The sequence below is a fragment of the Cyprinus carpio genome, chromosome B5 (assembly GCF_018340385.1).
Source record: "Cyprinus carpio isolate SPL01 chromosome B5, ASM1834038v1, whole genome shotgun sequence".
NCBI lineage: Eukaryota > Metazoa > Chordata > Actinopteri > Cypriniformes > Cyprinidae > Cyprinus > Cyprinus carpio.
In genome coordinates, this window is record NC_056601.1 from 30,332,470 (window position 1) to 30,355,124 (window position 22,655).

Genomic DNA, 22,655 nt, shown 5'->3' on the forward strand with positions numbered 1-22,655 from the left:
CATAATGACAACCATCAAGCATTTCCCTTAGTGTTAACTCTATTTTAAAACACAGCGTTTTTTGAAGAAAACAAGATGAATTAAATTTGTTGGCTTTACTCATTTCTATCTACATGCATACCTTAATGTGTTGGAGCAGAGCGCCAGTCTGGCCATAGCCGGGCTTCATACTCCCCGTGGGTTTGCCCCTGATTCCTGACATCATTTCTCTAGAGATGCATGCTGAATGACATCAAAGCTGATAACTCCATGCTCATCCCCGCCTTCCATGTCATTAACATGCTGGGACTGTAGAATGGTAAGCTTACTGCCAAACTCTAAATATCCAACTCCACACACACACTGGAAAAAAAAGACAAAAGTACTTCACAGACACTTTTACTGATATTCACTTCTTCAATCATATTTTTCGGAGTGTACATTTGGTAGGTTTCCTCAAATAAAAAGCAAATACCAATAAATACTCAATACTGGAGACTTAATCTCATTCAACTGTACATTTGAAACATTTTTGGTCTAATTACTACTCATAATTAAAAAAAAAAAAAAAAAACTTAGTAGTAATGCACTTTAAATCCAAATGGGGTTACAATAAAAAATGAAAAAGCTAAGACAAAGTTCCTAAAACTGCAGATAAACAGGGCAACTTTCTTTAACCGCCCATCAAGTTGAAATTTGTAAAAGCTTAGTCTGTAAGCTGTACTCACAGCATGAGTACAGCTCACAGGATAAATTAACTGAAAAGTTTTGTTCAGAGAATTACTTAAATCTCAAGTGAGAAATGTAGCTTATAGTGGGTGTAAGAAAATATTGATACACGCTGAAAGTATCATAATATTTTGTTTGGCGATACTGTATCGATTCTCAAATGGAATATCGAAAAAAAACAAACAAAAAAAAAACATACAAGATTCATGGCAGTTGTTTCGTTTTGAGTTTATATCCCCACCGCTAGATCGCAGTCTTAATCTCTGAACAAACTTGAGTGACAGGAAATACTATTAGCAATAGGGCACGCCACTAATGTTAGCTGCTAATATAGTTCTCTGCTAGTAATATTGGAGGAAAGAACTGTCCCAGTTCATGTCTCGGTGTACAAAGCTGAAGTAAAGCCGTCATTGGGCTTTTGCACGGTAACGTCCACTGCGGGACCGTGGCGCGGGGGGCAGTAGGATTGTCGCTGCGCGGCTGCAGCTTTCTTCTCATTTTGGGGGAGCGTTTTGTGCAGTCGGGGCAGTGCTCGCGTCACGGTTTCGGCGCGATTCCACAATTTGAACATAAATACAAACTGAAAAACCTGTGGAACCCAAGTGGAAAGGTTCAACTTCTGTATTTATTTTAATGTTTTAAAATTGTTTTGTTTTCTTTAGGAACCTGTGAAGCACTTTTTTTTTTAAAATTGATATTAAGCAGATGTAATTCTTTTGTTCAGATCAAAATGTTATGACATTGTATGTTACAATTGTAAACAAACTGTGAACCTTTAAAGCAGGGTCTAAAAATACATATGGTCTTTTTATAAAATACAATTTATACATTAATAGCAATAGCCTAACATACATTTAACTAAAGGATCCTGCAAGCACTTTATTTTCCCCCCCCCCTTTACTTCGGTAGTACTGCACAAAAAAGTGGTTCAATAACGTTAAATGTTACAGGACTGGATTATTGCAAATGCAGATCCCACTGTGTTCTGGTTAAATAAATAATTATTGGCCATTTGCTAAGGTTTGCATATGGTGGTGTGTTCTTAATGACAGCTTTCCTAAAAAATATATCCTATTCCTAAAATAAGAAATATCCAATATATCGCCTTGCATCGCGAACATATCATATCGTAACTCCTGCATCGTGGTTATGCATCGTATCGCCAGATTCTTCTCAATAACATTGCAGCCCTAGTAGCTTATAAATAAATACATTTTGTGACCACATATCACACAAATTTGCATAATTATAATGGCATAAATTTCAGTGATTATCAGTTAATATGGTTAACTAAAACCATTAAAAATGTTACTTTACATATTTAGTGTTGTCACAACATCTCAACACTCCGAGATACGATAACTGACTATCAAATATTATCACGATACTAATGCACGAAAACAGAGAACAACAGGAAGTCATTGAATAATAGATGATCCAAAAGGACATCATAGTTATTTTATATATTAAAAAAAAGCATTTCATCACCCTTCAAAATAAAATCAAATAAAAAAGCCAGTGCCACTACACACAGGACTAAGGGTGAGTAACCAACAAACGTATAGGTATGCAGGAGATCTTTGCTACATTGGTAAGTTAATATGTGCTGTTAAAGCCAACTCTATTTCCTCATTATATAGTAATTTTATTTCACAATAACATTTTATATCATGATATAGTCATTTTCTTTTGTTATTAACAATAAGAACATATGATGCAAGTAACAAACTAAAGGACAAATACACAATAAAACAAAGACACAAATGGAAACAAAATAGGGCCCTATATGAAATCCGGTTTTATCTTTTTCCCCAAATTCCATTAATTTTTCTATTCTTTATTTTTAATGGTTACATTAAAAATATTAATCAAAAAGCATGTCTAATTAATTTAAATCATGAAACTTGCAAAATTTATCAGCCGTTTATTAAAAGTTTAACAAAATGACATGTTTAAAGCCTTATCAAATACATTTTATTATTTTTCTCAAATTCAGTTTTTATTTTTTCTGTGAATCTGTGTTTTTCATTAATTTTCTGGATTCCATTTTTATTGTTTCCATTACATTTTAATAATGCGAAAAGCATATCTTTTTAATTTATAAACGATAATTACATTTTTTTTTTTATAAAGAATTAATTTAGGTCATTTTTCAGAAATGCTGTTTTGTGTATTTACAATTTTCTGGTAAATAAATACTAGTAAATAATTTTTCTGGTAAATATTCCTTAAATATTGTTTTAATAATATTTTTATTATTAGTAGTAGTACTATCATTGGACTGAACTGAATTTGCTTACCTGTTGAGTAGCAGCCATGGCTATTGATCTCCACATGAGCCTCCTCTCATCACTCTCCATCACCAGTGCTATAGCCGCCAGCCTCTTTTCCCCCGCCGAGGTCCGACGCCAGCGTGGTGAAGCCAGCCACAACAAGTGGTTGTGCTTCCTCAGATGACGTGCAAGAAATAGATCTGACCCAAATATAGAAATGTCCTGAGGCAGATTTCCCACAGGCAGGTGGTAATACCTGCAGAGAGAAAGGACATTACGGTACACGAGTCTGAATTCAGCTTCTCCTATCGTGCTCTCTGATAATGATTTCTTTAGGGTTATAGGGGTCATTACATGAAAAATCAAATATTATTTGATGATTTGAAATAATTTTTTACCATTTAAAAAATCTGGGATCAGTTAGGTTTTTTTTTTTTTTACAGAAATGAATCATACACGTATATATAAAAGGAGAAGGAGATGAGGAAAAAACAACAACAACAACAACAACAACAACAATCCAGACACCCATTTAAAAATGTGTACCAAAACAAAAACAGTACCCAAATAAAAACAAATAAATATTCAAATTAAAAAAAACATAAAAGCAAAAAAAAGATAAAAACCTGTGTGAAGTATGACAGTGATAAAAGTGTGTGATGTACCTGGCCATATCAAAAGCCTGTGAGAGGCAGCTGTCCAGGTTCAGGTAGTGTTTTATCATGCGGCGAGCTCCGTGCCGCTGCCAGTCCAGAACATTGTAACTTATCTCATCAATAACATGAACTGGGACCACTGGGAACTCCTCCAGTACAGTCATGCCAGCCATCAGCCGCCGCAGCTCCCAGTTAGACTGAACAGCAATCAGAGTCGGACCACGCCGCTCCTCCTGCACACGTTCAGAAAAACAGCTGTTATTCAACTGCTCAACTGTGCCGTCAGCTGTATTGTGCTTTAAATAACATCTTGAGGCCATACCTTGTAGTTGAGGAGAATGCGTTGCAGTCGCGGCGGTAGATGGCTTTGGCGTGGCTTTCAGCACGTACTTCAAACATATGTTTCTCCAGGTGGCAGCAGCTCCTCTGTGGTCTTCTCCAGGAGTGCTGTGCGCTCTGCTCTGCATTATTGAGTTAAGGTTCGGCATCTGATTACTGCGTACCTACATTTGGTGTAAATTTCAGTAGTGTCAACTGCATAATCATTTTGCATTAGGTGTTTTTCATATTAAAGCATGATTAATTAAAACCAAAATAGTTCAAGAGCTATTATTAAATAGCAATGGGTGAATTACTCATAATATGGTGTTTTCATTTTTTTCAGAGCAGTACGGTTCACAGTAAATGTCACTCCACACTAACTAGAATTAGTTTGGGTTATTTAAATTTGGGAATGCAACAAGAACTAACATCTAACCAAGTTGTAATTAGCAGCGTTTATAAACTGTCAACTGTCAGCAAAAGAGAAGCTTTAAGTTCTATGGTTTAAAGTTTGAAAATTAAGAAATTTAATCAGATGTAATGATTAACCGCGAGCCAGTTAAAAATCGATTCAAATATGTCACGATTCAAATCAGTTAAGATGCCAAACAAATTGCGTTACAACTTGAATAGCAGTTTATATGAATTTATCTCTGAGGGGAACTGACTAGCTTTAAAAAGAAGTTTTATTTGAGTTTTATAGAGGTATTTTCTTTTCATCTTATCTCTGAACAATGGATATTAAAGTAGTGTTCATGAGCAGCTCTGCTATGTTTACAGCGGTAGCCCAGGAAACACTGTATCATTGCTGTTAATAAGCGCCACCTGCTGGTAGACAGTGAATTTGCATCTCATTCATCGCTGCTGTTTCTTTCAGATAAGTTTTATGTAGTATAGTTTCACAAAACTAAAGTCAGACCATTCTGTTTTTGCTTAAAATTTCAAAATTATACAAATCTAATTTAGATTAAAAACTACTTCTTGTTTGGATCATGATTAAATGGAAAGAGCACAGACAAAGCCTTAGTTTGTTCATATTAAGAGATTTCTTTTATTTGTGTAACTTGTTTGATTTGGGGTTTATTTTAAAATTTCATTTTAGTTTTGTTATATTTCAATTTTACAAAGAAACGGGCAGCAATAGCCTAATAAAACAACACCTTTTCAATTAACTGTATAATGTCTTCAATCTCATTTTGTAAAAAAATAAATAAAATAATTGAGAATCATTCAGAATTCATGAACCAAATCATGAGTTGAGTTAATCGTTACATCCCTAGATATAATAATTAATTTTGCACGTTTACAGCTTTCCTGTAAAATTATTATTTTATTATACAGTGAAGTATTACACAACTTTCTTCAATTATTTAACTTAATTATTTTATAGTCATGTTGATATCTAATCATAAATTAGCCACATCATGCAGTACTATAAACAAAGCACAGAAAATGTGCTTTTTTTTTGTGTGTGAAAATACATTTAATTTTTTAAAAGAGAAAATCACAATTTAGATTAGACAATACAGTAACGCCTCTTGAATCTCATTTACATACTAATTGATCATGATGATTTCCAATATAACCTACAGTTAAGCTTAGTAAACTATATTATTCAGAAGAAATTAGATCATTTGATTATTGTTTTCAATAAAATACTGTGTGTTTTACACTGTGTTGCCATTTTATCAAAGCAATTAGCCACAAGGAGAAGGGGGTTTAAGGTATAGAATACCTTAACATTGTAAAAAGAACTGTAGGTAAACATCAGCAATCCCATTCCACATTACCACATTCTGTCTGAGGCATATGCATTTGACCATTTTCCCGCTTTTTTGCCTGTTCTTTCCTGTTAACTGACGTTTCATCACTCTTTGGGTCATCTTTTTGTTTATTTTGGTTTGTTTCCTATTCACTGTTGTTGAGTTTTGAGTTCACACATGCTTCCAGCTGAATTTTAGAGCTTACCGTGTCGAGAACAAAGATGCTGGCTTTGCGTTGGGATGGTATGAAGATGCCAAAGAGAGCCTTATGGCCTTGACTGTGATGGTACAGGCAGATGTGCCTTACACTGCCTGTAACACATAAAACATACAATAATTAACCCCAACACCTTCAAGCACATCAGCAACCATACAGATGCGTAAGCTTTGCTACAGTGTATGTATGAATGTTGTAACCAATTATCAACAAAAATAAAAACACACCTGGTTCGAGGTAGCTGAACTGGGCCAGGGATCTCATCTCTAGGTGCTCCAGGTCAAAGGTATCAGCCTCTCTGCCAGCCAGGTCTCTGACCACCTGTTTATTGACCATACACATGCAGCCCAGCTGGACCAGAGCCCGGAACAGCAGTGGAACCTACAGGTCACATGAAAGGGCAAGAGACAGTGACATAGGGAACTGACCTCGATTATAACTATAAATAGTCAATTCACCCAGGAGCCCAGAAACCCTCCTGAAATGTCTATTTCTAGAATCTGTATGTAGAATATTACAGGCAAAGACAAATTCCTCATCACAAACAGTCCATTAAAAGGCAAAATCACATAATTTGGGAAAGGGCCCCGGACCTGTGTCTCATAGACAGTTGAGCCCTCAATATCAGGAGCTGAGAGGTCGCATTGATCTCATGTGAATGACATGTTTTCCTGGTACTGTCCTCAGGATGACAGCATACGTGGTGACGAAACACCACACCAGAGCGTGGAAGTAGCCGGTTCAACCTGTTTGTTAAAATGAACAAAATTAAGTTTTGTCCCCAAACCCAATTAAAAACCAATACTATACTAAATCTTTAAGCACTGAATGCTGGCCACCTAAATTAACTTACAGTTCACAATGCATCACTCGCACAGCTTATTATACAGAATTGGTGAGTGGTAAAACAGATTATACTGCAAGACCTTTTTGCAATTACTTACTCTTCTTGCTTGGGCAACTTTCTGATTGACATAAAACACTCGTGGTGAGGTTGAGCTTCATGAAGTCCCGGTCACTGCCAATGGCCCGCCCCAAGCGTATACAGGCTCGGGTGACTGGTTTCAGCAATCTGGAGGAAGAAAAGAGAAAAGTGGAATTAAAGACAACACATTCATGCGTTTTCGTCCCTAAAAGAACCAAACTCTGCTAGTATGTTTTCATAGTGTTAGATTCACCTAGCATTCAAAGGTCTTGGGATCCAGTGAGAATCTTTTTAAAAGGTAAATATTAAATTGGCAGTAAGACTTTTACATTGCTAACAACAGATTTTCAAGATCTTCAAATTTTTTTTTTTTTTAGGGCGGGGACCAATAATCAAATGGTGATTTCCATATGATTGCTATCATCAGTACAGCCGGTTCCGCTGATTAGTAGTAACATCTGCATCACCTTGCTTTCCAGAATGGATCAGGGCATTTACTACACATGAAGGGATAGTGTCAATGACAAGAGATCACAATAGCATCGGTCATTATTGCCAGGCGATTCGTCATGTTGCATTCCTTTACTGAACGAGTTTAGTTATTGTTTATTTTATATAACGTTTTGTCACCACAGTAATATTTTGGTCATCCCACTGAAAATAACAGTCAAATTGGATCATTTTGGAGCTTTCAAGTGTTGGAAAACGATTGGTGTGAACTGCTTGTAAGTCTTTTGAAATTGCCTTGAATTTCTCTCTCCAAATGCTGTAACAAAAAACCCTGAAAATGAATTAAGGTAATAACGTACTTTGTATTTCTGCCACAACACCATGGTTCGTGTTACTGCTTCTGGTTTTCCTGCGTCAGCACTGTTTTGATTCTGTGTTTTTACAGAGATTTCTGTTCAGAATTTGAACGCATCTCACTATAGTCATCAATCTTAAATTCTTCAATTCTGCGGTGAATTCAAAAAAAGGCTTCTTCACTGGATCTCTCGCAGCGCTGTGCTGTGAACAATTGTTGCGAAATCAACTTTGATTCCCCGAGTAAAGCTAAGCTTCGGAGGTAGACTATTTTGTTTGCATTGCGGTCCGATCTGATGGACGGTCCATGCTTGGCGCAGCTCAAATGAGTAGTGCGTTTTTGTTACGCTTCACGGTGGTCGCGCCAGTGCGGCAGAAAAAAATGGTCATTTGGTCGCAGTCCGAATCCAACAATGTGGTGGTTGTGCCAGTGCGACCGCGCAAAGTTTACTCAGACAGGCAGAAAAAATGGTCGCAGTCTGGAGCCCTGCAGTGTCAGATGCAATATATGCAGTAGTGTAATAGTGAACAAAGGAGGCAACACTAGTAATATAATAAACATTTACTAAACAAAACACAATATCGGCCTCAAGCAATGTGCTGCATTTTACTATGTCTCCCAGCTCGAACTGCAACTCGCGAGACACATTCACATTCAAATATTAAAGGATTAGTTCACCTACCAAAAATTACAATTAGTCCATGAATTACTCACCCTCAAGGTGTATATGAGTTACTTCTTTCATTATTAACATTAACGACAGGCAGTGGGTTTTTTTAGGCTGCGGACTCTTTAACGCAGAACGCACACAAATCTAAAAATACTGTATACGTGCACTTTCTTTCTCATCTGTTTATGTTCACTTACGACGAAAATGACTGTTTATGATGATACACTGATGTAGTTTTCTGCATACTGGTCGATAAATATAAAAGAATTCAGTGCTGGCCTGGAACAACCTTTTCTGCAGTGGAAATGCACGGAATGGTTCGAGAACGGACACAGGTTGGGAACCCGCACCGAGGAGGCTGTTCTCTGTGCCCATGCTTCAGACAGGGTGGCAAGTTATTTTCGTTCCTGCACTTAAATTGTTTTACATCACTTAAAAATGCGAACCCAGGAATCGTTAAACAGAATCAAAATGCACGCGTCTTATCGAATACCTGGTTCTTGGAAATTTGGAATCATTCTAAAATGGAACTGGTTTTCGATACCCAACCCTAGATCTAAACTGCTAGTGTCACATACCTGTACAATTTGCCAGGGCATGTCTAGAATACTGCGGGCAGTTTCTTCGCAGGAAGCTGCCTAGCCCTGTTGTCGGTCCACCACGGATTACGCCACCGCCAGTTGGCTGAGATTCACCATCAATTAAACGCCGTCGCTTCCCGCGCCGTTCTTTCCTCTGACGAAGCTGCAGCTCCCATTTTTTCTTATGGTAGCGCAAACCAGACAAGAAGTTCCTCCCATACACACATATAAATACAGATGATTTTAACGTGGAGCCTTTCTTTTGTTTGACAGCACAGAAAATACTATAACAAAACCTAATTTCTGATCATATGTACAACATTGTTTATGGTGCCTGAATTACCCGGCAGGCGCCGATAGCTGGTGGTGGCCCCAGTATTTCTCTCCAAGACTGTGTAAGTTCTTGCTCTTGAGGACTCAGCCTGGCTGTCCTCTCCTTGAGATATCCTCTTCCTCTTTGTGCTGATGAGTATGGCGGGCTGCACAGGGCGCTGAGGAGCACCAAAGTCCTCCATATCAGGAGTCTCACCTGCTGGTAATGTTTGATGGGCCACCTGAGAGAGACAAAATATGTGCATATATAAGTAGCCAACCAGCCAGCAAGTTCTGTAAAAAAAAAGTATGTATGACAGCTACAACATGGGATTAATCAATGCATGCTGATAAACTTTTATCATAGTTTATAGTTGTATGGAAACGAAAGTGATTAACATTCAACCAGTTCTTTTTCATCAGTAATGTTATTTGTGATTTGAATTTTGTGAATGGGAGTTCCTCTTTTGCTGTTATAAACCAGGCTATGGGTACGAATTTGTGATCTTGTTGTTATGTTTTACAAGAAAAGATAAAGATTGTCTGTTTTGCTTACATCTACACACCTTTTACTTTTTTATACTAAAACAAGAGATGGATTCATTGTTATTCTTAATTAAAAAAGCACAACAACAATAAAACAGTAAGATACAATAACAAACTAGCTTACAAACCGTTTATTACCAAAAACAGGCTGTATTATATACAGACTAATAAATTACAGAACGTTTAGCAAACAGTGAGGAATGCAAAAAAAAAAAAAAAAGAGAGCCTCCATAGCGTAGTATGAGGTAAACCGCTAAGATAACAAGATTTACAAAATGAAAACAAAATGAACAATGCGGTGGTTGTGCCAGTGCGACCGCACACAAAATGTAGTCGCACAGGCAGAAAAAATGGTTGCACAGTGCGACCATTTGGTCGCAGTCTGGAGCCCTGCAGTAGACCTACCTGTCTCTTTCCCTCACTGGTAAAGAGCTCACTGATCTTCTTTTGCTTGTAGATGTCATTCTTTTCCAGAAGCTTCTTATGCAGCCAGTCTGGATGCCGTACTCGGGGCACTGGATTTTTCACCTGAACAAAAATAATAACCGTTAAGAACATGGAACTAAACACAAGAAAATACAGCTAATTATAATAAACAGTCTTTTTTCTCTCCACATTTCTAATCAGCCAATCAGAACACTGTATGATTCATATACAGTAATGTAGAGTGGAATTCCTGCACCAATGAAACTTCACAGTGGGTGGGGCAATTCAGTGCAACATGACAGATACAGACACCAACAAAATGTTGCGACTATGTCTTGGTTAGGACGAGAATTTTGAGTATAGTGGAAGGCGACAGGATTTACTGCTTGATTCAGCTGGTAAGCACAAGGACTCTACAACTGACAGTGTATGTTTATTTACCTGTTGTAGAGCTGCAGGGATAGTGATGATCTTCTGTATGGCACTGCCCAAACGCTCAATGTAGTAACTCCAGTCCAGAATCTGACATGGGAAAAGGACAAACAATACATGAAATATAGAAAACATAATGAGAATGAAAAAGAAAACACTGAAATTTGTGATTTTATGGTTAGCGATAATCCAGGGTAAACTTAATGAATAAAATAAACTCACAGATCTAATATCAAGGTCATGGAGACTGGGCATCTTCAGCCATTTGCGTAATAAATCAATATAAAACACTCACATCAACCTAAAAAAATCCAAAACATATAACACAGTAAAAGGTAGAAAAAATAACTTATTTATCTTTATATACAGACCCGTTTCATCGGGTGCACATGTCTGGCCCAAAGTTAAACTCCCGGTCTGTTTATCAGTCTGGCTATGGTTCCAACTACAAAACACAGTAACAGTTAAGGTGATGAGTAGACTGAAGTTAAGCTCAGGTGGTTGCGCTGTGGGATGTGTTTCCCATGCACTTATTTATTTGAGGTGCTCGCCACAATATACAAACTGACCAATTTTTCAAAAGGCTTCGCTGATTAAAAATGAGCACGTATTGCACATTTAAAAATCAAAATGAGGCGTAGGTGTTTTTTTTCCACTGTATTTCTGAAGGAAGACTATTTTTAGAAAGTTCTTGATGTCATTTTCATATTATCTTGCATGCTCCATTCTTGATAAAGCAGCGTTTGTGAGCTCAGTGCTGCTTTGTATACAGCCGTTACTGGGGAAACCTCTGTTTCTCCCGCTTTAAAGGACCTCCTGCTGGCTAGCAAATGAATTTGCATTTTTCAGTAAGTCAGTCTGATTATACAGCAAACATATTTGCTTGTTATCAAAATTAATCTACTCTAGAGGGACTACTCAGCTGTTGTTACTGATTCTATTTGGAAGTCAACCGGAAGTTAAGTTAGGGCCACAAAAACGTGCACACGCAGTACCTTTTGTTTATGTTGTTGCCACTGAAACCATCTATACACACAATAAAAATACAGTCGTTTTCTGAAAAACCCTCACATTTTAAAACAACTAAAAGATGTTCTCACCTTTCAGTGACAGGCGAACCCTCCGGTTTGCGGGAGATGACATAGCGACAGCTGAGCCCAGCGTCCTTCACCATCTGATCGCCAAGGAACTCGGCAAGACGCTTGGCTGTGCTAATGGAAGTGGACTTCTGTTCGCCATAATCTTCCAGCTTACGGGACATGGAGCGGTTTTCAGAAATCAGCTCAAACAACTCGGCATCTGGCATGTTAGCAGCCTTGAACACAAAAGACAAGAACAACACTCTCAGTAACACTCCCATGCAGCTTTGCCTTGTTAAAATAATAAACACAGGCATAATCATTACAATAAAATACAATGTGAGCGATAATTCCAATTTGTCAATACCTTGCTGTACAGCACATCAAGCCAGTAGTCAGCCACTTTAGCCACAGAGGCATAAACCTCTTCTAGAGTTGTGCCTTTCAGGAAGGCCTCAAACACAGATGACTGGAAGATCTTAATGAGTTGAAGTTCTCCTCTTCTCTTCACCTCAAAGCCCTTCAGCTCAGCCAGCGACCCGTCCTCGTTAAACACGGCATACCTGAGGATAGAGACGATATGAACCAAGCTCCATATTAAACAATCAAAAACTTTTTTTCCTTAATAAAATAATTAATGTCCATTAGTAGAGGCTTTTATCTAAAGCAACAGTAGTTTAGATCTCCTAGTGACAGCAATTACTGGCCAATGTCCTCAAACAAAGTGATTTGATGTGGTTCTCTCACCTTTTCTTTAGTTTTTTCCCTTCTTCTTTAGAGGCAGGCAGGATCATAGCCAAGTACGGCCCATCAACTTCAAAGAAGATACTGTTCTCAGCTCTGGTCTCATATGTTAAAGATGCTGGGTCCACCAGCTCTTGATACTGATGATTCGTGAAGCCCTCCTACACATACAAGTTAGTTTTTTTTTTAAAGATTTCTTCCTTTTTAATATATAATTAACCTGCCGATAATGTGGTTTACTGGTCAAAGAAGAGAAAGATAAATTACCTTGACCATGATGTTCAGCATGGCTCCTGGATAACTGATGGTCACCTTTGCCTTCTTCTCATTGGTGGATTTTATGACAAAGTTCTCAGGAAAGGTGTTAGGAAGAACACACCAGATACCATCAGTGTCCAACTCCAGAGGCCTCCTGAAGAAGAGGAGAATAAATTCAACAAATCAATCGATTAAACTACAGTGAAAATCACATTGTTTATGGGTTTTGTGTAAGAGTCTGACCCAATCTGCTCAATGAGTTCTCTAGCCTGTGTGATAATGTTGGCACCGGTGAAACAGACAATCCCTGCCATCTCCATCGAGTACCAAAACACTAAGTGAAACACAATGAGAGCCATCATGCAAAACAGGAGTTATAAAACAAACAGCAATCTCAACAAATACTGAAGACAAGAAACTCCTCAGGTACATCTGCTCTAGGACTGGGCAATAAAAGTGTCTTAAAAAGTAATGGTTCAATACCCTTTTCTCATGACGTATCCGTAGAAGGAGTTGAGGATACACTTGTGCGCCAGTTGCAGAGACTCATAGAGAATCTCCATGTTCTTGCAGCGCTTCACCTCCGCTGCGTCCCCATTATCCTGTGCTGTAGACAGCTTCTTCTTCCACACCTGGACAGATTATAGGAACAGAGAAAACATTTAAAAGGAGATATATGAATGATTCATTCCTGCATTGGTGAGCACACTGAACTATCACATCAAAAGAGAATATACCCTAGAAAAACATATCTTTTTGAAATCGGAGAGTTTGATGTACCATGTAAACAGGCTGTAATGTTCATAAAATAATAAACAACTAAACATGATTAAGGTCTGAAAACAGTACCTTGTGGAGTCCTTTGAACTCATATCGACGGTCTCTGAAGGCTCGAACCGTGATAAAAGGAGTTCTCTCTCTGAAAAAATACAAATGTAATAATTCTCCCCTCCATTCATCTAAAAAAAACATACTCAAAAGCATAACTAAAGCACTCCAAGAAGAAGAAGAAAAAAAAAAAGTTATAATGTGTATCAATATTAGGGTTGGGTTATCGAAAACCATTTCCAAATTTCCAAAAAAAACGGGTATTTGATAAGACACATGCATTTAGATTCTGCTTAACGATTTCTGCATTCGTATTTAATGTGATTTAAAAACTATTTTAAGTGCAGGAAAAGAAAGAACTTGCACCCTGCTTGCGTGCAGAGCACACCTCTGAAGCGTGAGCACAGAGAACAGCGGTCCCAATCTGTGTCCGTTCTCGAACCATTCCCGTGCATTTCCCACTGCAGAACAGGTTGTTCCGAGTCGGAACTGGACTTCTTTCATATTTATCGACCAGTATGCAGAAAACTACCTCAATGTATCATCATAAAACATAGCCTTTTTTGTCTTAAGTGAACGTAAACAGATGAGAAAGAAAACGCACGTGTACAGTACTTTTAGATCTTGTTAAAGAGACAGCTGCCTAATATTAAACCCCCTGCCTGTCATTAATGTTAATCAAAAAACAAAAGAAAATCATTCACTGGTCTTGAATGAATATATTTAATAAGTTTAATTAATCTATATTTTATTTATGAAAAGAAAACTATGCAGTGTTTTTAAAACTTTTTAATTACAGATTCTGTACATGAAATTAGATTCAGCTGTATTTTTTTATGCTATTGCTAATTGATTTGTTTTTTTCCTGTTTTACTACTGACTGTTCACTTGTCTTTAACATTGTAATATTTAACATTTATATAAGTCTAGTTTGTTTTTTGCTTTGTATGTTGTATTTTTTTTTAAAGCATAGGCAAAAGTTCCTCTTATAAGTGTTCTGTAGGCTGCTGATTTTTGCTCATATTATTCAGCTGCAACAGAATGCTTTGCAAAAAGACAATAAATGTTTGACATCTAAATGTTTGACTTCATTTTTTTATATTGGATTCAAAACTAGGAATCTATAAGAATTGGAATTGCTAAAATTCAAACGATACCCAACCATAATCAATATTAATCTATACAAGTGAGTATGTAAGTGCATAATTTTAGTTCATCTTGGTCTATGTCAACAGTCACACACACACACACACCCACACAAAAAACCCTAGTCCCCCGCAGTTGTATACTAACCTCCCAACCGTTTCTTCTCATGTCGAGCCTGCTCTTCTCTATTGAGCACATGGAAAGGACGAGTTGGACCATTAGGAAAGAGAGCGGGAAACTTCTCTGACTCCAACTGTTGCTGAATGTGATGAAACTCACTTCTACTGGCGGGCACTAAGAGGAAAAAAAAAAACTATATTAACATTTCATAATAGTTACATTTATAATGACTCACAAATAACTCCTCACCACTGCCAAGTCATTCTGCGCTGACACCTCGCGTTCAAATCACTCACTGATCTCTCCTCTCCACTGCCAAGTCATTCTGCGCTGACAGTTTGCACCAGGCATATTTAAAAAAAAAAAAAAAAAAACAGAAGAGAAACAGATGATTTGCCTTTTTTGATTTATACACAGCTAAATGGGACAAAAAAGATATTGTCTAGTAATGTCATACACAGCTAAACGAGGCAAATTAGAATTTACCTAATAATGTTATTATAATTAAATCAACACCTTTACAAACCTATCACAGATGAGAACTATACTGTACCTGTAGTCTGTTGGTGAGAATGATGTTGGGGTACATGGCCCCCACATCCAGATGGTAAATAAGAGGACACTCGATTCTATTAGGCACTTCCTTTAGAGAGATAAGCTTCCTCTTGATTTCCTCACACACCTAAAACAGGTAAAATACACATAACAACTGTAGAATAACTTGGAAACATGTACGCATGCTAATGATAATTTTAAAAATAGGCATCATTTCTTGAGTGTCCAAAGGCACAAAATGTCATATTGAACATTAAACACATGACCACTGACTGACCTCATTAAAGTTGGTGACCTGCTCAAGGGGAATCTTCTCCTCTTCCTCAATTGCATGACGGAGAGTACGCTCCACCCTCTGAATCAAGAAGTCAAATGCTGCAGGATTCTGTCAGAACAAGAATAATTATAAATAATTATGTAGATAGAGGACAAATAAAACAGCTTAATACTGTGTGCTTTGTTAAAGATAAAGTCCTAGTTACCATTTTAAAGCGGCAGGGTATATATCACTACGAAACACACCAGACTCTAGAGCTTCGACGTGGCCGCCAACATAAGTCTCAGAGTCAAGTACATGACCATCATCTGTGAGTTTGTTAAAGACCTGCTCCTGCTTGTTTGGGAAGACAATGTTGGCATGGAAGGCCTGAACCATCAGCAAGGCCTCGCACAGCGTACCGGAGCCTTTCCGCAAAACCTGTTTAAACATTTGTGTGTTGACACACATAAAGAAACAACATGATGTTACGATTACATCTACAATTTTGATTCATCTCAATGTAGTAACAATAAAAATAGAAGATTTATTGAATACAGACCTCATCGGGTTCCATCGGAATTATAGTGCAGAGGGCAAAAATGAAGGGATGAACATATTTCATGTAAAGGTAGTATGTGGCCACAGCGTCAGACACTGAATAGGTGGCCAGAGTCTGAAAAACAATACAGCAAATAAAACAAAAGTAAGCACTGTTTTGAATATTTAATAAAAATATATATATAAAAAAAATAGACATAAATAAACAAAAGATAAATAAAAAGTGAATGAATGAATGAGGCACAAACTGATAAAAAACACAAATTATAAAAAAATGTTTTTATAATGGAGCTATGTTAAGCAGGATTTTATACCAATGAGATCTTGCTGGCTGCACAGTACATTGAAAATGATAACTGATGAGCTAAATGTCTTATTGCAGCTGTTACTGTGTAAGTGAACAGTCATTCGTGTAAATGAGTGAGAGTTGGGAGCTGGAGAGTAAAGGAAGAGCACCTGTGGTTCTTCAGTAGCCATACGGCACATCTCCTCTGGGTCCAGCTCTACAGGGTCATAGCCTAACTTAGCTTTCGCTGCAGCCTTGAGGTTATGACTTCCTACAGGCAGGTAACTGTCTCTCTTCACCCACCTGAATAAAGAGAGAGAGACACACGGTATATTAACTAATATGAAGTCATACAGATACTAAACGTAAGCAAAGTGTGAGTGGGTAATTTTCATTCAGTGCTCTTTAAGAAAACACTTCAGCTGCTCTCACCTGAGGCAGTCCATGTGAATAGCCTGGCTGGCTTTATATTCCCCCTGATTGTCCTTCTGGAAGCCGATCTCCTGATGCATACTCAAGCCAAGCTGGGCTGCTCTGGTTTCTACAAATGGCCTGAGGACACAGAGACACAAATCAACCATAAGCACATGCTACTGCATAAACACGTGTGAAGAAAACACCACTCGTCAACAAGTAAATGCCATATAATTACATAAACCATTCTATGTAAAAACTAAAGCATGAGATAGTTTAACACAAATCATGTCCCACCAGTCAAAGAAATCTCCATTGTAAGTGACAAAAATGTTCGGCTTGGTCTCATGGATGTGTTCAAAGAATCTCTGAATAAGAGAGGCCTGCAAGCAGACAGAAATGCTCAGAAATATGGAAGGCCCATTCACAAACTACAGAAAATGGGTTAAACAACTTGACAATACCAACTGTTTATTGTGGCACTCAGTCTCGTAAACAATGCAAATCATATACTGTTCATCTTTACCTCATCAGGTTCATTAAATACAGTGAAGGGGCCCTCGTATTCAGGTTTTGGGGTGAACTCAAAGTCCTCAATATCTTCAGAGACTATTTCTCTGTTTGTGATGAGGAAGCCCTGTGGGGAAAAAAAGTACAGAAAAATATATTAAAACCATGCCAAGTATTAAACCCATCAAAGAGGCCAACAAACACAATTTAACAAAAGACATTACCTGCCCATCTATCATGTATGATATCATCATAATCTGGTCTGTTTCAGCATCAGGAAACTTCAGTGGGAGTTTAGTGGTCTCAATATCAAATGCCAACACTACAGGATCCTTAGACAGGCAGAGAAAAATACAGCAATGATTCAGTGATTCTTCATAATCCATGCATAAAGCTGAATTATATTATTAAAACAATCTAAAACAAAACTTTTTAGCATCTACATTCAAGACAAGGTCTGTTAAGATTCTTACAGGTCTTTCCACAAGATCATCCCTGCGCACAATCTCAGGAGGATAGGCACTTCCTCTGTACCGCACATTGTACCAGTGAGCCTGTCAGAAAACAGAGCGGACAATCAATTAAACATACCAATACTAAACAAACCTGATAATCACTCAGGTAGCTTCTATGGGCCTCTATTGTTTCTTTACCACATGAATCTTCAGGTCAATAGAAACGCGGACATGATAAGGCACGTCATATTCCCGCATGTCTACGATGTTGTCAAGCTGCTCAGTCATTTTCTTCGAAGTGCCATCTTCGTCCTCTGTCACTACGCTCCCACCAACCAAAGCACTGTAACACACAAATGCCTTAACTATTTACAGGACCAAATAACAATGGTGAATAGTGTCAAGTGCATTAAATGAGATAGTCTTTTCTTTTAAACTGTTCTTAAAGTTTAACTTATTTTAAATTTGTTTAAGGCTTTTTCTTTTGTTGCCAAAGTGTGAATACCTGGATAACATGCTGGTATAGGCATCATTGGACTTCTCTCTCTCTCGGTTCTTGCGGACAGCAGGTGAGATCTCCCTTTTCACTTTAATAAGGTCATCCACCGTGTTAAAAGAGAGTTTGATGTAATTCCTCTTCAGGCCCACCAGGTGATTAGGCTTTAAAAGACACACAATACTTTTTTTTTACCAAGAAGTGTAAGAAATCCAATCCACTTTTTACTACAAAGGGTCAGAAATAAAACGTGGGCCGAATGTTGCATTACATCCAACAGCATTACATTAAAATGTAAAACAGCATGATATATAAAATAAAATACCAAATAAAATACAATCAAATGATCTTTTTGCCACCACCCATTCACACATTAAAAACATAAAATATCAAAAAAAAAAAAAAATCAAAACTAGGACAATTATCAAAATCTTCCTATCTCTGTAATATTTCATCATTATTATTTTACACAGTGTTATCGGTCATCGTTATGTCTGTTTGTGGGTTTTACAAATATTTAACCAATGAAAAGCATTCAAAAGGGCTTGTGACTAAACCTCGTAACACCACTGGATCCACAAATTGTCAGTCAAACCTCATAACTCAACCCCGCCTCCATTTAGAATGAAGTGCCGCAACACAGTTTAAAAAAAAAAAAAAAAAACTAATGTTTTGGTATGTTTGAAGAGCAGAGAAGAGTCTTAGCATTTGCCGTCTAGTTGTAACCAATATACTTTTGTAAGTTTTAAATATCCTGTGCATAACAGTTCCCCTTTTATATCATGAGATTTTGGCCAAATTTATTAAACAAGAAAAACTGAGCGCTCATAACTACAATAAACTTTATAACCTGTAATAACCTGTTGATGAAAATGTAATATGATTAATTCACTGCCTCAGATGCAGCCGTTCTAATGACGGACAAAATACATACCTCCATCATTTGCTTGATATACCAACTCTGACGAAGCATTGTTTAATTATTGAAAAAAAAAGGAAAAATCTTTCTATTTTTTCTTTAAGTGCTTAGTGGTGTGACATAACATTACTTACCAAACAAAAATCTTCCTCAGCAAAAAAAACAATCTTAAACACTTACCCCATGAACTACAGAACTTTACTTACCAGATTTAAATCTTCTTTTGGGACAACTTCAAGCTTCGCCACTTTTCCCTGGAACTTCTTTGACAGGAAGGAGATAACCTCTCTTTCACAGTTCTTTAGAAAACATAAAAAGACACATCATTCAATCCATCCAACCCATAGTGCTTTCATTCAGTGCAAAAGCTTTAAACTCACCTTTTTAGTGGCTATGTAGAAATACGGCTTATAGGGAAGAGCAACCTGTGAGGGACACATACACAAAAAGCTGAAACTTACAACATCAGGACCTATGTCAACATAAGATATTATTTATCCTGCTCTATGTCAACGTGATTCAGGATAAAATACACTACAGTTCAAAAGCTTGGAAGTCAGTAAATAAACAAAAAAAAATTATTTATAAAGTTACAAAATAATTATATTTCAAATAAATGCTGTTCTTTTGAACTTTTCTATTTCTTAAAAAAAAAAAAAAAAAAAAAAAAACTCATGGTTTCCACAAAAATATTAAGCAGCACAAGATTTTTCAACACTGATACTAATACAAAATGATTCTTGTGCAGCAAATCAGCATATTAGAATGATTTCAGAAGGCTCATACTTATATTTCAAACTTAAATAATGATGCTGAAAATTTCACAATATTACTGCTTTTAGTGTATTTTTGATCAAATAAATGCAGACTTGGTGAGCATAAGAGACTTCTTTCAAAAACATAAAAAATCTTCCAGATCCCAAACTTTTGTAATTTTACAAAATGTGTAACTTTTAATATTTGGTTTGGAATAAATAAATATTCGTATTTGCAGAATGCTGTAATACGACACCTTGAATCTGTTTCCATCCTCCTGTATGAAGTAATAGTCCACAGCACTGATCATCCGCTTGTCATCATCCAGAATCTCAGTCTGAGAAGAAATAAATTGTTTAAATGTTTAAAACCCTTTATAATATTTGGCTAGATTATCAGAAAGCAAAGTTTACTGCCAATCTAAATCCTGTGTTGACTGTCAGACATTCATTCTTACCGGATGCATGTTGATCAGCCATCCCGTTTTCTCCCCAGGTTCCTTCATCCGTTCGAAGCCAAAGCGCTCGTCCATCCCATCAGTGAACTGACTGCGCTCCAGCCGCTTAACGGCGGACAAAGCTGATGCATCATCCCTAAAAAGCAACAGAAAATTTAATGCAACAAGACTCAACAGCCACTGACAATTGTACAAGCTGCTTAATATTTTCTTTAATTCTTGCATAATCATGTTACATTCATGACTTCATATAAATTGGTATATCATGAATTTGTAATAAAAACCATTTGTAATACACAAATTATTACTTTTTTTTTTGATAATTGTAAAAAAGCTGAAAAAGAAAATATAGGACTAAATATTAGATGAAAAACTTTAAATGAAACTTATTTTTAACTAAAATAATTTTAGGTTGTTGAAGTACTAAAATTACTAACTAAAAACTAAAACAGAACAAAAAATTTATTAAAAATACATAAATTAAAAAAAGTAATCAAAATGACTAAAAAATATGTTTTAATTCAGCTGGAAACATACTAATAAAAGCTACATCAATATATTATTAAAAACTATAATAGTATATAAATAATACTAAAATAACAACATTAGGACTGTTTCAGTGCAAAAAAAAAAAAGCTATTAAAAATGTTGACAAACAATTTCGACCATTTATCTGGCTATAATATAACATATAAATATACAGATTTATCTTAAAATCTTTATGTTAAAAAAAGTGATCATTTGTAAACAACCCAAACACTGTCTACTCTTCCAAACTGTACCACATATGGACCTTACTTGATAACCAAGATATATCAAAGGCATTAACTGTCACCGTCCCGTATACGGGACGCCTAAATTTACTTCAATATATTACAATTAAATCCTAATCTAATCATGACAAACTATATATCGTTGGAAAGGTCTAAGACTCCTAAATAGATATTTGACCACTTTTTGTTGTTAAAAATTAGGAACAGTAATAGATTATCATAAATTATATCATTTGAAAGCTTAAAACCTCCAAATTCATCCTGTGAAAACCATTTTGAAATCAGACACTGTGTTACCATGGAAATCGTACTTTAAAATATTTTAGCGTGCTCCTCCCCCTTAGTGGGAGGTGTCATATTCCAAATATATTACGGTCTTTTAGAATCAAAACTTTTCATAATCTTGACAAAATACATATCCTTGGAAAGGTCTGAGTCTCAAGATTCCATATTTGGTGGTTATTTTGTCAAAGACATAATATTGAGAGAGAAATTTATACATCTGTGACAGAAAAATGCATCAAAAAAATTCAATGGAGTTTGAATGTCACCCGGTGGCTGTTTGTGGTATAATGCTTAAACAAAATTACAAAGGAACCTACTTTTTTATATCAACTTCAAATTTGGAACACAACTTATTTAGACAAAAGGGTTTAATTTTAAAGCAATTCTGGATTAAAACATTTTATAAAATATTTATTTTATATAAAATATAATAAAAATAGTACAGAACATTTTCTTTACAGTAAATTTAAACTTCTATAACTTTTTTATGCTTTCATTTTCTGAAATCATTTCACTTCTGCAATAATCTGCAGATTGTCTTCTTTAAAAAGAGAGCAACCTTTGGTCTGTATTCAAAATCGTTTATGAATTATAACAATTTAAGCTTGAATAGTGTACATTCACGTCTATGTTCAAAAAGAAGCGGCGACAGTTAAGAGGTTATTTCATTTGCTTTTACACTAAAGCAACATTTAACTATGTTACATAGGCTGAAATATGTCAACATTATGAACACTTACTGCTGGTTGTCCTGATCTCCACCACCTCGGTCTGTTTTATATCGCCCACTGTTTTGTAAAACCATAGCTGACGAGAATCTGTAAGACTCAAATCGGTCACTAAATAGAGGAGAACTAGTTAGTTTACAGCTCTACTGTACACAACTCAACCAGTCCCCCGTCTTCACACACTCTCAACGCGAGTTAATATTAGAATAGTTATGGATATCACTAATGTCCTACCAACAACGATAAAACATCATATCATATCTCCTTATACATTTTCATACAATTCGCGTTGTTACTGGCACATACAATGCTACTGAAAATATCTATGTAAATATTTCCGTTGCTCACACTGTACCTCCACCATAGAAATTTGGCGCGTTTTGTCTTGTTGCCG

General features: G+C 36.5%; 1 pseudogene; it reads right to left on the reverse strand.

Annotated features, from left to right (window-relative positions):
- Positions 1–201: 201 nt before the first annotated feature.
- Positions 202–22,610, reverse strand: LOC122137387 (annotated as a pseudogene).
- Positions 22,611–22,655: the final 45 nt, after the last annotated feature.